Raw genomic sequence first — 13,900 nt, forward strand, 5'->3', positions numbered from 1 at the left:
TTCTAGTCACATTTTTGCCTGGCGTTTGAACCGTGTGCTTCGATCGGTTCCTGTCTGGCAAGAGAGCGTTCCTAGATTCCCTGGAGTCTGGTTGTATCTGGCTTATTTAATTTGCTGATTTATTCAGCTTATTGCTTGCTTTTGATTTTAGCTTACATTTACTGCCTTATTTAGCTCCGTTTTGTTTCTCCCCCTCCCCTCCCTCCCCACTCCCTTCCCCTACGGCTCGGCCTCGGCTGGGGGCGTTGGGAGTCCCCCCCCCCCCGCGCAGGCATTCCACTTTTATTTAAAGGGCGCACCCCCCTTTAAATTCCTTTAAATTTCTTTAAATTCCCCCCCCCGCTTGCCTTGGCTAGCCTGCTGTGGCGCCTGCGCCCCTGTGCCGTTTCCGCGTCGCCTTTGGCGGGTGGGCAAGGGGGCCTTGGTACCTTGAGGGAGCCTTGGCTCCTGGCTCCTTGCCCGGCCGTTTTCCTGCGCGCGGGGGCTGTGCTGGGCTGTGCGGGAGCCACGTGGGTGGTCAATAGGGCTGTTGCCGGCTGAGGAGCGTTGCGGCTGCTTGCGCTCTGCCGGAGGCCTCTAATTTTGCTTATTCGGGGGTTGCGGCGTTTGCCACCCCCCTGGGGTGCCTGCGGGGTGGGGGTGCATCATTGGGAGGGTGCCAGGCCGTTCTTGTGCCTGGTTTGCACGTTGCGCCCGCCATTTTAGTGCTTGCAACCCCCTTTGCTATTAAGCAGGGAGCTGCTGCTTGTGCACTGGGGCTTGTGCACTGGGGGGAGAAGCTTGGGGGGGTTGCTGGGGCTTCAGGACCTTGGGAGGGGGTTCCCTCACTTGCTTCACCTGGGGGGGCCTCGAGTTCCTGTGCCCCTTACAGCGTTTTTATTTCTGTTGCCATTTGTTTGGCTGAAGGAAAATTTTCCCTGCCGTCGTTTTATTCCGAGGCTTGAGTGCTTGCAGCCAGTTTTTTGCGCGTTTGGCGCCATCTGCCAGCCACAAGACGTTACTACACCTGTTAATTTAATTGCCTTTTTCCTCAGCCTATATTGAGGTCTTTTGTTGGCCCAAGCTGTTGAATTTATTGTGGTGCCTGTGTGGCTTACTGGATCAGCTTAATTGATTGGTGTCTTTTATTTTACTTGATTTAAATTAAATTTGCTTTTGTCTATGAATCTTAATTGCTTTATTTGGTTAATAGTTGGCTTTGACCTGCGTGGGCTTGCTTTGGTTAGGTGAAGGGAAAACTTTTACTCCTTGCCTTTATTTTGGAGGCTTGAGTACTGCAGCCTGCTGTAGGTTCCCTACGCCATCGACTGGCTTCAGGGTGTTATCGCACCTTGTTAGTTTTGATACTGTTCCTTCCCAATAGATAGGGAATACATTGCTTGGCCTGCGTTTTGGTTTATTGCATTGTTTAATTTAATTTAATTTTTAATTCATTTTAATTTAATTGTCACGTATTCTGGATAAGGATTCTATTTGGTTGCATTGGATGGGAGTTTGGCTTTGGCCTGCACATTTCCCTCTTCCTCCCTCAAAAGGGGGGCTGGGGCGTGTGGTGGGGTCCGGCTTACCCCAGCCTGCAATACAAATTTAATTTGATTTCCCTGGGGCCTTTCAAAGGCCTGGGTGCCTCCAAATTTTTGCTGTTAGTTTTGCAGATCGGTTGGGAAGGCCCCAATATTTGAGGGGTTGGGTGACGCCGCCTAGTGGTTAAAGTGGTAATACTCACCCCTGGGTGATTCCACGCGTGTTTGCTTGTTATTTCAAGTGGTTAATATTTCAGGATGGCGGCCCACCCATCCACTTCAGGGAAATCTAAGAGGGTCATTAAGGGCGCTTCGCAGAAGCTGCGTTCGCCTTCCTCGCATGCTGCAGGTCGCGTGGAAGCCTTCATTGCCAGCATTGCTGGTGACCCTCAGGCCCTGGCCCAGCTCGGATCTGGGCTTGATGCCTTATTACAGAACCCAAACACTCCTTCTGCCCCTTCTACCTCTGCTGGTTTACCTCTGGAGGCTGGGCAGGATGCGGCGACTACGGCTATGCCTCCAGATATGCAAGGCCCAGACCCTCTTTCTGCCCCCTCTACCTCTGCAGGTTTATCCCTGGACCCTGGGCAAGCTACAGCGGTGGTGTCGCAGCCTCTGTTCCCCATGGCAACCATTCGGGAATTGCCTGAGACTACGTCTGGTCCAGCCGACACGTCGGAAGACGACTTTGTGGGGCCTTCTGGCGTGCTGATGCCGAATGCCTCTTCCACTCCTATGGTGGTGCCGGCGCCCCCTCCCGTCAAACGACGAAGTGAGGGGAAGCAGCCTCAGCGCACCAGGAGGAGGAGGCAGGCCAAGGGCAGAGTAAGTGGGCAAGGGCAGGTAGGGCAGACGGGGGCCTCCTCTAATGTTGTTGTCTCACCCGTTGCTCCATCCCAGACTCCTGACGTCGCCTCGTCAGGAGGCGTGCAAAGAGGCGCAAGGACGATGCCTCGGCTTCAACCACCTCGGCTTCGTCCTCTAGCTCCGAGGGTTCTGATCACTCTATGGGGTTGTACTGGGCTTACGGGGAAGTGGATTCGGGGCTCCCTCGTTGGGCCTGGGCTCGTCGAGCGAATTCCCATCATGCTCGTTACGGAGCTGTTCAAGAATGTCTCGATGGAGAGTTGGTCCCAGAAACCACATTTTCTACCAACAGTACTAGGGATATTATTCCGGGCAGTCACCTGTCCTCTAAATTGAGGTCTAGGATATTGGATGGTAAATATGTAGACATTTTTGATTTAGCTCCACCGGAGGATGTGGTCCCTGAACAAGGAAAGGCCCTCATTAGTACTAAGAAGAAAGGCAGGGAGAGAAAGGTGGAGCGGACTTTCGAGCGTTGGCTCGATTGTTATCAAGTTTTTTCTGGGGTAGTCGTAGCGGCATATCCTCGCAGGGCTCTACACCTTATCGTGTATCAGTCCATCGTAAGGTCAGCATATAACATGGCGGGGGAAGCAGCCGCAATTGCTTACGATGAACGATTTCGTAGGCGGGCGTCAAACATAGACACCGCCCGCTGGGACAGGAAAGACTTGGACCTCTGGACCACGTATGTGGCTCCGTCGGTTTCCCGGAAACCCGCCGAGCAGCAAAAGTCTAAGTCCCAGCCTTTTAAGGCGGCAACTAAATTGCGCTGCTGGGATTTTAATAAAGGACTGTGTCAGCACCCGCAGTGTATTTATGCGCATACTTGTGACCGGTGTGGCGGTAGCCACCCGGTCGTTAACTGCTATGCGGGCCGGTGGCCCTTTCGTGGGGGTCGGGGAGGATTCAGGCAGGCACCAAGGGGTTCCGCCCCTGCCCTCCCCGCTCCCCCCACAGCTTCCACATCAAAGTGAATTGCTTCAGTTAGCTTTTTCTCCCATTAAGTTACCGGCCCTTAAACACTGGTTAGCCTCCTATCCCAATATTGAGGCGGCTGCATATCTTCGGGATGGTTTATCCTTCGGGTTCCGGATTCCGATAGCTTCGGTTCCCCTGGCTAGGAATCCTAGGAACCAGAAGTCGGTGAGAGAGATGCACGAGGTCGCAAGGCGGAAGGTTAATAAAGGAATAGCGCTCCAGCGCATGGCTGGTCCTTTTGCGACTCCGCCTTTTCCCAATCTGCATCTCTCTCCCTTGGGAATCGTCCTCAAAAAGGCTCCGGGTGAATTTAGGGTCATTCATAATCTGTCTCACCCTAGGGACTCGTCCGTGAATGACGTGATCCCTCCGGAGCTATGTACGGTCAAATATGCTTCTCTCGATCAGGCAATTAAAATGATCAGAAAGTTTGGACCGGGGGCCTTGTTGGCAAAATGTGATATCGAATCGGCTTTTAGATTGTTGCCGATTCATCCACATGATTTTTGGTTGCTGGGCTTTCAGTTTGAAGGCTCCTATTATTTTGATAAGGCCATGCCAATGGGCTGCTCTGTTGCCTGTGCGGCCTTTGAGTGCTTCAGTACGTTTTTGGAATGGGCCCTTCGCACTAAGACCGGATTAACGGGGGTCACTCATTATTTGGATGATTTTTTTATGGTTTCTGCGGCCGATACGGGTGACTGTGTCACCCTGCTACAGGCCTTTAATGACCTTACCAATGAGCTGGGCGTGCCCCTCGCGGCGGATAAGACGGAAGGCCCGACGACCAGGCTCACTTACCTGGGTATCCTATTGGATACCGTTAACCAGACTTCCAGCTTGCCTATGGAAAAGATCGCCACGCTCCGACGGGTGATTGAGGAAATGCTGGTGCCGGAAAAAGTGACGCTTCGCCAGTTGCAATCGTTGCTGGGTCACTTTAATTTTGCCTGTAAGGTGGTGTCACCTGGTCGCCCCTTTTGTGCGCGTTTGAACAAACGCACTGTTGGCCTGCGTCGGCCTCATCACCGGGTGCGCTTATCGCAGGGTGAGAAGGCTGACATGAGGATGTGGCTGGTATTCCTTGAGGAATACAATGGGGTATCCTTGTGGCAGGATGTCTTAAACCTGCACAACGATTTCCAAGTGCACTCTGATGCAGCGGGTTCCCTGGGATTTGGTTTGTTTTGGAATGGCAGGTGGTGCGCTCAAAGATGGCCCCCTGCTTGGCAGGACACTGAAATCACGCGGGATTTAACTTTTCTTGAGTTTTTTCCTATTGCAGTTGCAGTCCATATTTGGGTTGACGACTTCAAGGACCGCCGCGTTTGCTTTTGGTCAGATAACCAGGCTGTGGTGACTGTCCTTGCGAAACAATCTTCTAAGTCAACTCGGGTATCGGCTCTGCTGCGGGCATTTGTGCTGCAGTGCCTGCGTTTTAACATTATTTTCTCAGCGCGTTTTGTTCCGGGCGTGGCCAACGATATAGCTGACGCTTTGTCACGATTTCAGATGGAGCGCTTCAGGTCCCTGGTTCCAGACGCACAACATCAGCCGGAGATTTTCCCGGATCGTCTTTGGAACCTTGGCAGCTGCTAGTCTTGCAGGGAGTAGCTGCTTCTGTTTCCCCCTCTACCCTGCGGGCTTATCAGAAAGCTTGGACTGACTTTTTAACTTTTCGCAGTCAGTCGCTCGCGGTGGAGGGAGCGGCCCGCCCCTCTTCTTCCCAGGTGCTTCAATATTTGGCACACCTGTTTCACCTGGGAAGGGCTGCCAGGACCATAAAGCTCCAGTCTGCGGCCATTTCATTTTTCTCGAAATTGTTTTTTAATAAGGACCCTTGCGCCAAATTTGTGGTGCGTAAGGCCATGGAGGGATGGGGCAGGCTTTGTCCTCCCCGTTCCCCTACCAGGAACCCAATTTCTTTTGACCTTCTCACTAAGATGAGATTGAAGCTTAGGGTGGTGTGTTGGTCTAAATATGAGGCCCGTTTGTTTTCGGCCGCCTTCTCAGTGGCCTTTTTTGGCGCACTGAGAATTGGCGAAATTGTAGTGGGTCAAATGCGTCAGGGGGTGCCAGGGGGTTTGCTACTTCAGGACATACGTCTGTCACCAACGGAATTGTTGATCACGGTTCGGAGTTCCAAGACCGACCAGGCTGGCAAGGGCGCAGTAATGCAATTGCCTGCTACGGGGCAGACGGGCCCCTGCCCGGTTAAGGACGTAGCCAAATTCTTGTCGGAAAGGCCAGCTGGGGAGGGCCCCTTGTTTGTGCATCAGGATGGTACTCCGATGACTAGGCTGCAATTTACTAGAGTTATGAGGAAGGTGATAGCGGCATGCGGTTGCGTGGCCGCTAATTACGCTCCTCATTCCTTCCGCATTGGGGCCGCCACTACGGCGGCCCACTGGGGTCTCTCGGTTGATGCTATTAAGGATTTGGGCAGGTGGAAATCTGCAGCGTATAGATCTTATGTTCGGAAGCGTTCCTAATTTTGTCGTTTGTTTTCCAATGTTTCTCCAGGGCTCGCGGACGTACACATATGGATGGTGGGACATTCCATAGTCTATTGGGCAGGCCTTTGCACTGGCCAGACGCCACTGGGTCCTCGACTTGGCCTTCCATCCAACATCCAAGTGACCTGGATGGGCAAGAGGGGCATGCGCTGGGGGGAGCTCCTCCCTTTGCTGCGGCGCAAAGCCCTCTTGCTCGGGTGCCCGTCCGCCCTGGTGATCCAGCTGGGGGAAAATGATATCCCCGCTGTGGACCCTTTATCTCTTCGCCTGGCTATCCTTCGAGATTTGTTGGAGATAAGGACTTGGTTCCCTGATACCGTCGTTTTTTGGTCCCAAATGTTGCAGAGGATTCAATGGCGGGGTGATATTCCTCCTTTGGCTGGGGAAAGAGCCAGGAAAAGGGTTAACAGCGCAGCATCCAAACGGGTGTACGAAATCGGGGGGAGTTTGATTCGACATCCCGAAATTAATGTTAGAGCCCCGCTTTTATATCGGGATGATGGGGTTCACTTATCCCCTGATGGGTATGACATTTGGCTGTGTGATGTGTCTGAGGGTTTAAAAAGTTGGTTAGGTCTCTGAGTGTTGGCGGCAAGCCAGGGCTGGCTTGATTGGCGGTTAGGCTTTTGGTTGGTTAATCGGTTGGTAGAGGGGGTGGCACACAGATGCCTACCCTCACCTCCGTTTGCTCCATATAGAAGTATTCCGTTAAAGGAATCTCGGGGCTTACACTCTTGTCCTTACCATCCTGCCATTGGCGGGAATGGTGGGCCCAATTTTAAGAGCAAGAGCCTTGAGGAACATTCTTGGTGAAGGTGAGGAGGGAATGACTGGGCGCAGCCACCTCCTCACTCCCAGGTATGTTTACTTGACTTCCATTCGGAAGTCAGAGCAGGAACTGTCCAAGCGGACAGTGGTGAGTCCTGTCCTATGGTGACAGCTGATGTGAGTCCTGCCACGAGGGGCAGATGAGGTGAGTCCTGTCCTAAGGGGACAGCTGATTGAGTCCTGTCCTAGATGGACAGATGGGGATAGTCCTTCTTTAGGAAGGATGAGTGAATAACCAAAAGCCTAAGCCAACACTCGGATTAAAATTGTGTATTTAATAAAGTTGTGGCCCTAAATTATTTGCCAAAAACCAAACCATAATTCTGTTGTCAGTTGTGAGTTATTTAAGGTAATTTCTGGGAAGCCTCGACACACAAATGGACAGGGCTCGACAAGTTGCCCCAGGCAACTGCACCCATACAGAAAGGCAGGGGAAAAGTCACTTTAAAATAGTTTTTAAAATTAAAATAAAATTGAATGTAGGCCTCTAATGGAGTTGGTTTCATTCTGTCATTATAGTTTGTGTGGGACTTCCACTGATCTCTTAAGTATTTAAAAGTGGGGTAGTACAAAAAGCTTTCTGTGTGTAGGTTTGCCTGGTGCCTTCATTATACACCTTGTGCCAGGCAAAAACTTTCCTCCTTAACCAGGCCTTTGGCTGATTGACATCCAATCAATGTGTTTTAAACCATAGCTGCCAATTTCCCCCTTTTCTCGCGAGGAAGCCTATTCAGCATAAGGGAATTTCCCTTAAAAAAGGGAGAACTTGGCAGCTATGGTTTTAAACACATTTAAAATGGGGTGGGTTTTTGGGTTGTTTTCGTTTTTATTATGTATTTTGTATTTTTTTATTGTGTTTTTATCCCGTGAATCACCCCGAGACCTGTGGGTATACAGCAGTATACAAATTTCAACAACAATAATAATAACAATGAAAGTTTTTGATGATCACTGAAGTTATTTACAAGTAACTAACCTATCATCATAATACTGATGATGAAGAATATTACCTATATACCACATCTCAGTGATCCTTGGAGCAGCATAAGAAGAGCTTTGCAGGATCAGACCCCCTGTTCTAGCACCCTATCACACACAGTGCCTCACTTGTACTGAAAAACATGTTAGCAATTATTCCCGTATTACAGAAAGGGGGCTGAGTAACAGCACAATGCCACAGGCAACAGGTATGTTTATGACAGAAACAAATTTTTAACTACGGTCTGTCTGCTGGCACAGTCTCCTAGCAGCCACACCAGTTCTTTAAACGCCTTAAAACAAATTGATATGCTTGATCTCTTCTGGGGTCAGCAAAATAACATGCCAGCGGCTGGCAGGTGCACCTGAGGAGCTGAGGAAGCCCTGCTAAGGAGTTCTTAAGTGTAAAATACCAACCAGCAAACTGCTTGTGGCTTCAGGTTATTTAAAATAGCAGAAACATGAAACAGAAATATGGAGTTGCAGTCATATTCATTAGCTAAATTCTTGATGTTTAACCTTTCAACCAGAGGCCCATGCGGTGGGCCAAATCAGTTTGAACCACTTCTGTGTCCCAGGCTGCAGGTGCAATGATTCACTTGTCCTCAAAGCTGTTACGACACACACAAGCCCTAAAAGTAGGGAGAGGTAGGTGGGTGTTCCGATGCACTGACCAAAAGAGGAAGCTCTGAGTCACATGCATGGGCATATATAGGTCCCTTGATCTAGTGTCCCATTGGCTAGCGTCCCATTGGCCTGATTCAACCCAGCATCAAGGGACCTACCAATAGGGTGTTGTGGCTATCCAATCGTACCCAGCCACAACACAGGGTTCTGTTGCTAGGTCGCACCGCAACACATGCCCTCTTTGAGGGAGGACACAATTTGCTCTTGAGGGCATAGCTGAAGTGGGTTCCTCCTGCACTATTTTCATGTTAAAGCTGGTCTGCCTTTGAAGACATGCTTTCCCCATTCCTCTTGGTTTCACTCTGAAACCATGTGACTGTCTAGTTAGTATCAATTTCCCCCATCCCCTTTCCCCTTCATCAAGTACAGGTTCGTTTCCAAAATGGAAAAAAGGAGAGTAGAACCTCCCAAACCTATATATTTCTCTTAGATGCTCTCCAATATAGATTAGAACTGTCCACCGATGAAAGATTTTTGTGCTTGATTAACCTCCCCTTTAACCAATTAATTAGACAATGGGCCTTAAATAAACATAGATCTTACAAAAGTCGCAATCCTCTGTGAGATATCGACTGATGTGCGAGAGAACGTATAAGTTAATGGGGAGAAACTGCCACTCCTCGTTGGGGGGGTGGAAAGCCAGCTTAAAAATATATATTTTAACAAGCATTACTTTAGTGTACGATAACCCAAACAACTTACAAATGTTGCCTGGATGTAGACTCCTAGGTAAACATATTGGAGCTTACAGAAGTTGGGGTGTGAGGTTGGGATCATAGAGGTGCGACCCTGATCCCTTTCACATGTTTTTACACATAATTGATATTTTGCAAATGCCCTGTTCTCTTGTTCTTGAAATCAGTGGAACAGATTAGTTTTGATTAACCTAAATCCAATTGATTTCAACAGAGCCATGATTACCTATCTCTGGATTAGAGCCAAACCATATATTTCTTAAGATTTACGCTCAGCGAGCATTTATAGGACAATAGTGTGTGTCTCCCTCTATTAAAAATAGCACACCTTAGTTTTGCCAATTGGAGTTCTGCCACGTTTTAACCATAACCCATCCACATGATTTATAGGTTGAGTTGTTTCTCACATGTGCATATAAAATAAAATGAAAACTTCCCGATGGTCTTAAGTGAGTTACAAACAAGCTGAGGAAGTTTAGAATGTATTTTAAACACTATTAATCAAGTTTCCTTCTCACCCATTGCTGTAGCCTAAGCATGGATTTAGTGTATGATTCAATATACTGTCTTTCCATCCATCCCTCTCTTTCAAATCAGAAGCAGTGAAGGCAGTGAAGGTCCTGTGTGAGTGCCTGGAGGCAATTGGAGGATGGATGGCGGCTAACAGATTGAGGTTGAATCCTGACAAGACAGAAGTACTGTTCATGGGGGACAGGAGGCGGGCAGGTGTGGAGGATTCCCTGGTCCTGAATGGGGTAACTGTGCCCCTGAAGGACCAGGTGCGCAGCCTGGGAGTCATTCTGGACTCACAGCTGTCCATGGAGGTGCAGGTCAATTCTGTGTCCAGGGCAGCTATCTATCAGCTCCATCTGGTACGCAGGCTGAGACCCTACCTGCCTGCAGACTGTCTCGCCAGAGTGGTGCATGCTCTAGTTATCTCTCGCTTGGACTACTGCAATGTGCTCTACGTGGGGCTACCTTTGAAGGTGACTCGGAAACTACAACTAATCCAGAATGCGGCAGCTAGACTGGTGACTGGGAGCGGCCATCGACCACATAACACCGGTCTTGAAAGCGACCACATAACACCGGTCTTGAAAGATCTACATTGGCTCCCAGTATGTTTCTGAGCACAGTTCAAAGTGTTGGTGCTGACCTTTAAAGCCCTAAATGGCCTCAGTCCAGTATACCTGAAGGAGTGTCTCCACCTCCATCATTCTGCCTGGACACTGAGGTCCAGCACCGAAGGCCTTCTGGCGGTTCCCTCATTGCGAGAAGCCAAGTTGCAGGGAACTAGGCAGAGGGCCTTCTCGGTAGTGGCGCCCGCCCTGTGGAACGCATTCCCAACAGATGTCAAAGAGGAAAACAACTACCAGACTTTTAGAAGACATCTGAAGGCAGCCCTGTTTAGGGAGGCTTTTAATGTTTAATAGATCACTGTGTTTTATTTTTCTGTTGGAAGCCGCCCAGAGTGACTGGGGAAACCCAGCATTTTTTTGGCAGAAATGTTCTGGTTATTCAGGATTAGATGCCTTGCTGGCATTTATTTATTTTTAATGAAAGCTTCAGCTCTCTCTCAAAAAAGAGCACCCCAGTACTCTATTTTGGAAGTGAAACATGTATGCCCCGGTTCAGAGATATAGGGAGTAGCTGCAACAAGAGCAAGTATATAGTACAACAAATGAGTAAGCTCAGGAGTCCCTAGTTCAAATGTCACATCAGCTATGTACGTCACTGAGGCAAACCACTCTCTTCACTTCAGATAGATATGGGTAGGAAGTGCTTTGCTTCCACATTGTGAGACGGATGGGGCTGTGCATTCAGATGTACATATTTATCCTGTCTGTGGTCAGGTGTAAAAGGTATTGGTTCCTGGGAGTTTGCTGCTGCTGCTGCACAGGATGGAGAAGCCCCTTTCCAGAGAATGTACATGAGATGGCATAGGGCTTGTGCTTGGCAGCCATTTCTGGCGTTTTTGATCACTGTGTATACCTGCCAAGTCTCCTGCTGAAAAATGCAGGATCAGCAGCGGCTTCCCATGTGTGGGCACCGGAAATTGGGTAGAGCAGCACCAGAAGTTGCTTTTACGCATGCCCGGTGGCCATCTTGGTGGTGGCCGCCGCCATGCGGGAAACGGATTAAAATCCGGGGGTTTCCCACGAAAAATGGGGTACTTGGCAGCTAAGTCACTGTGGCTTTGCATCTGCAAAATTAAGATGATGGGTCTCAGTCTCACCAGCACCACACATTTCACTACATCTCCTATAAGCAGGGGAGGAAACTTTTATCTGACTGAATACAGTCGTACCTTGGTTATTGAACAGCTTAGTTGCCGAACAAATCAGCTCCCAAATGCCGCTAACCCAGAAGTAGGTGTTCCAGTTTGCAAATGTTTTTCGGAAGCCGAACTTCCGACGTGGCTTCCACTTGAGTGCAGGAAGCTCCTGCAGCCAATCAGAAGCCACACCTTGGTTTTCAAACGGTTTCGGGAGTCGAACAGACTCCTGGAACCGATCAAGTTCTATAACCAAGGTACAACCGTATCTGGCTTTAATAATTATTTTAACTGTGTAATGAATTTTATTCTGTTTTGTGTATTATTATTATTTTTTGTAATGGCTTTGGCTACACAAATAAATAATATCCATGTTCATATACAGTGGAACCTCGGTTTACGAACGCAATCCATTCCACAGAGGCGTAAACAGAGGCATTCGCTCCCTGAAGGCACGCTTTTGCGCGTGCGCGAACCACCGATAGAGCGCTTCTGCGCACACACGTGCTGCAATCTGTGCATCTGACACCGCGGAACCCGGATGTAAACACTTCCAGGTCCACGGCATTCATAAATGGAGGCGTTCATAAACAGAGGTAGTTGTAAACCGAGGTTCCACTGTAAGTGTTTAAAACACACACACCATAATTTAAATTTAAAAGGCAGAAGATCTGGAACCTTCCACAAAAGACCCCTAGGAATTACACCCATGCATCAGATTGTACTGTCCTTAATTTTTATTTTGTAGGGGGATACTGTCAGAATGCAGGTGAGATTGGGGTGCAAGCTGTGAACAATGTCTGTTCCCACTAAAATAAATTATATGTCAAAACTCCTATCTACATTGTAATGAAGAGCTAACGCAAAGTTCACTGGGCTTTCTTCAAATATCCATGTTGGACTAATTCAACCTGGGATTATGAAAAAGATGGTGGAAACATTATGAATATTCAAAAGAGCAGAGTGGTTGCAAGTTTGAAGTTTTACTTCCAATGCAGACCCATGCTCAGTGGTGGAGAAAGGGCGTTGCGGTGGGGGCCGCCCGCCCCAGGTGTCATCCCTGAGGGGGTGCCAAACCCATGAGGGATCCGGCTTGTGCACGGATAGCCATAGCTCCCCCCTGGGTGGATTGCCGAGGCACCCCGGGTGCGGATCGTCGTGGCACTCTCCGGGCACTGCCCCCAGGCACGGATTGCCCCGCTCATGTGCTGATCGCCCCGCCCCCAACTGTCCCGGTGCCGCAGCAGCTAGCTACGCCCCTGCCCATGCTATTGACACGGGAAATCAGGGTTCTCAGAATGAATGTTAAAAGAGCCCTTATTACAGGCAAAACAAAGAAGCTCAAGGGAATGGCAAAGGGTGATTTCTACTGCTTTTGTATCATGCCTCCTGCTTTGCATGAGCGGCTGCCTTTTGTGTCCTTTAAGAGAATAATTGCTCTCAGGGGAATACTGGTCTTTTGATTTTTGTCACAAGCTCCAACGGAAACCGTCCCCTATCTTTTTAGGAGACCCTTCCCCTGGGCGTTCATATCAGTTGAGGTAATCATTTCCAAATACAGCAAAGAGCATAAATCAAACCATAGATTAAAGGGGGGCCGGGGAAGAGTTGTGGATTCGGTATCTCCAATGCAGAAAATTCAGTTCAGACTTCCTGTGAGATTCTGAACTATCTCAAAGGATCAAATGTTACAGTAATCAATACAGGCCGAGTCTCTTTCCAGGCTTCCTGTGCTGCTGCTTAGCTGCTTTTCAAGTAGCAGTAACAAGTATAACTCAGTAGCTCAAGATCACAGGGCAATGAGCCACAGAAACAAAGCAGCCCTGTGGAGCAAGTGGCAGAAGATGTCATTAGGAAGCGAAAGGCTCGACACTACTAACTGTCAAGTCCTAGCCCTAGACCCTTGCTAAATGCAAGGCATGGACAGGGAACCTGTGGCCCTCTAGATATTGTTGGACTATGACTCCCATCATCCCTGACCATTGGCCATACAGACTGGGGCTGATGGAGGTTGGAGACCAGAAACACCTGGAAGGCCACAGGTGGGAATGGTTGAATCGGTCCATTTTGGTTTCTCTCTGTTTCTCTTTTTTCCAGTTGTAAGTTCTGTTCTCTACATTTTCACATCAATTTGTGATTATATTTGTTTACTTTAAAGTCTACATGAAAAACCACCAGGATTTTAGGGCAAACGTCTAATCTACACATTTATGTGTACAATTTCCCCTAATATACACATTTTTTCAAATCAGTTTTCTATAATTATTTTTGTATGTGATTTTGACTAAAGTGGGCATTCACCTGCACACTTTGGCGTAGTATATGCATCTTTGTACACATTATTTGCCGGGGGTGGGGGAGGGGACTAAGCTAAACAAGCAAAAACAAAACAAAGAGCCTTATAACTGGCAGGAGCACTAGACTGCCTCTCCTGGTGCATTTGCACCGCACCAACCAGTGATGGATCGTATGCTACTGCTTTCTGGGGAGGGTCACGGAGGAAGCCCACTGCAGTCGCACCATCCCAGCCCTCACCCGGAACCCAGAGGG

This window comes from Zootoca vivipara, chromosome 9, assembly GCF_963506605.1.
Source record: "Zootoca vivipara chromosome 9, rZooViv1.1, whole genome shotgun sequence".
Taxonomy (NCBI): Eukaryota; Metazoa; Chordata; class Lepidosauria; order Squamata; family Lacertidae; genus Zootoca; species Zootoca vivipara.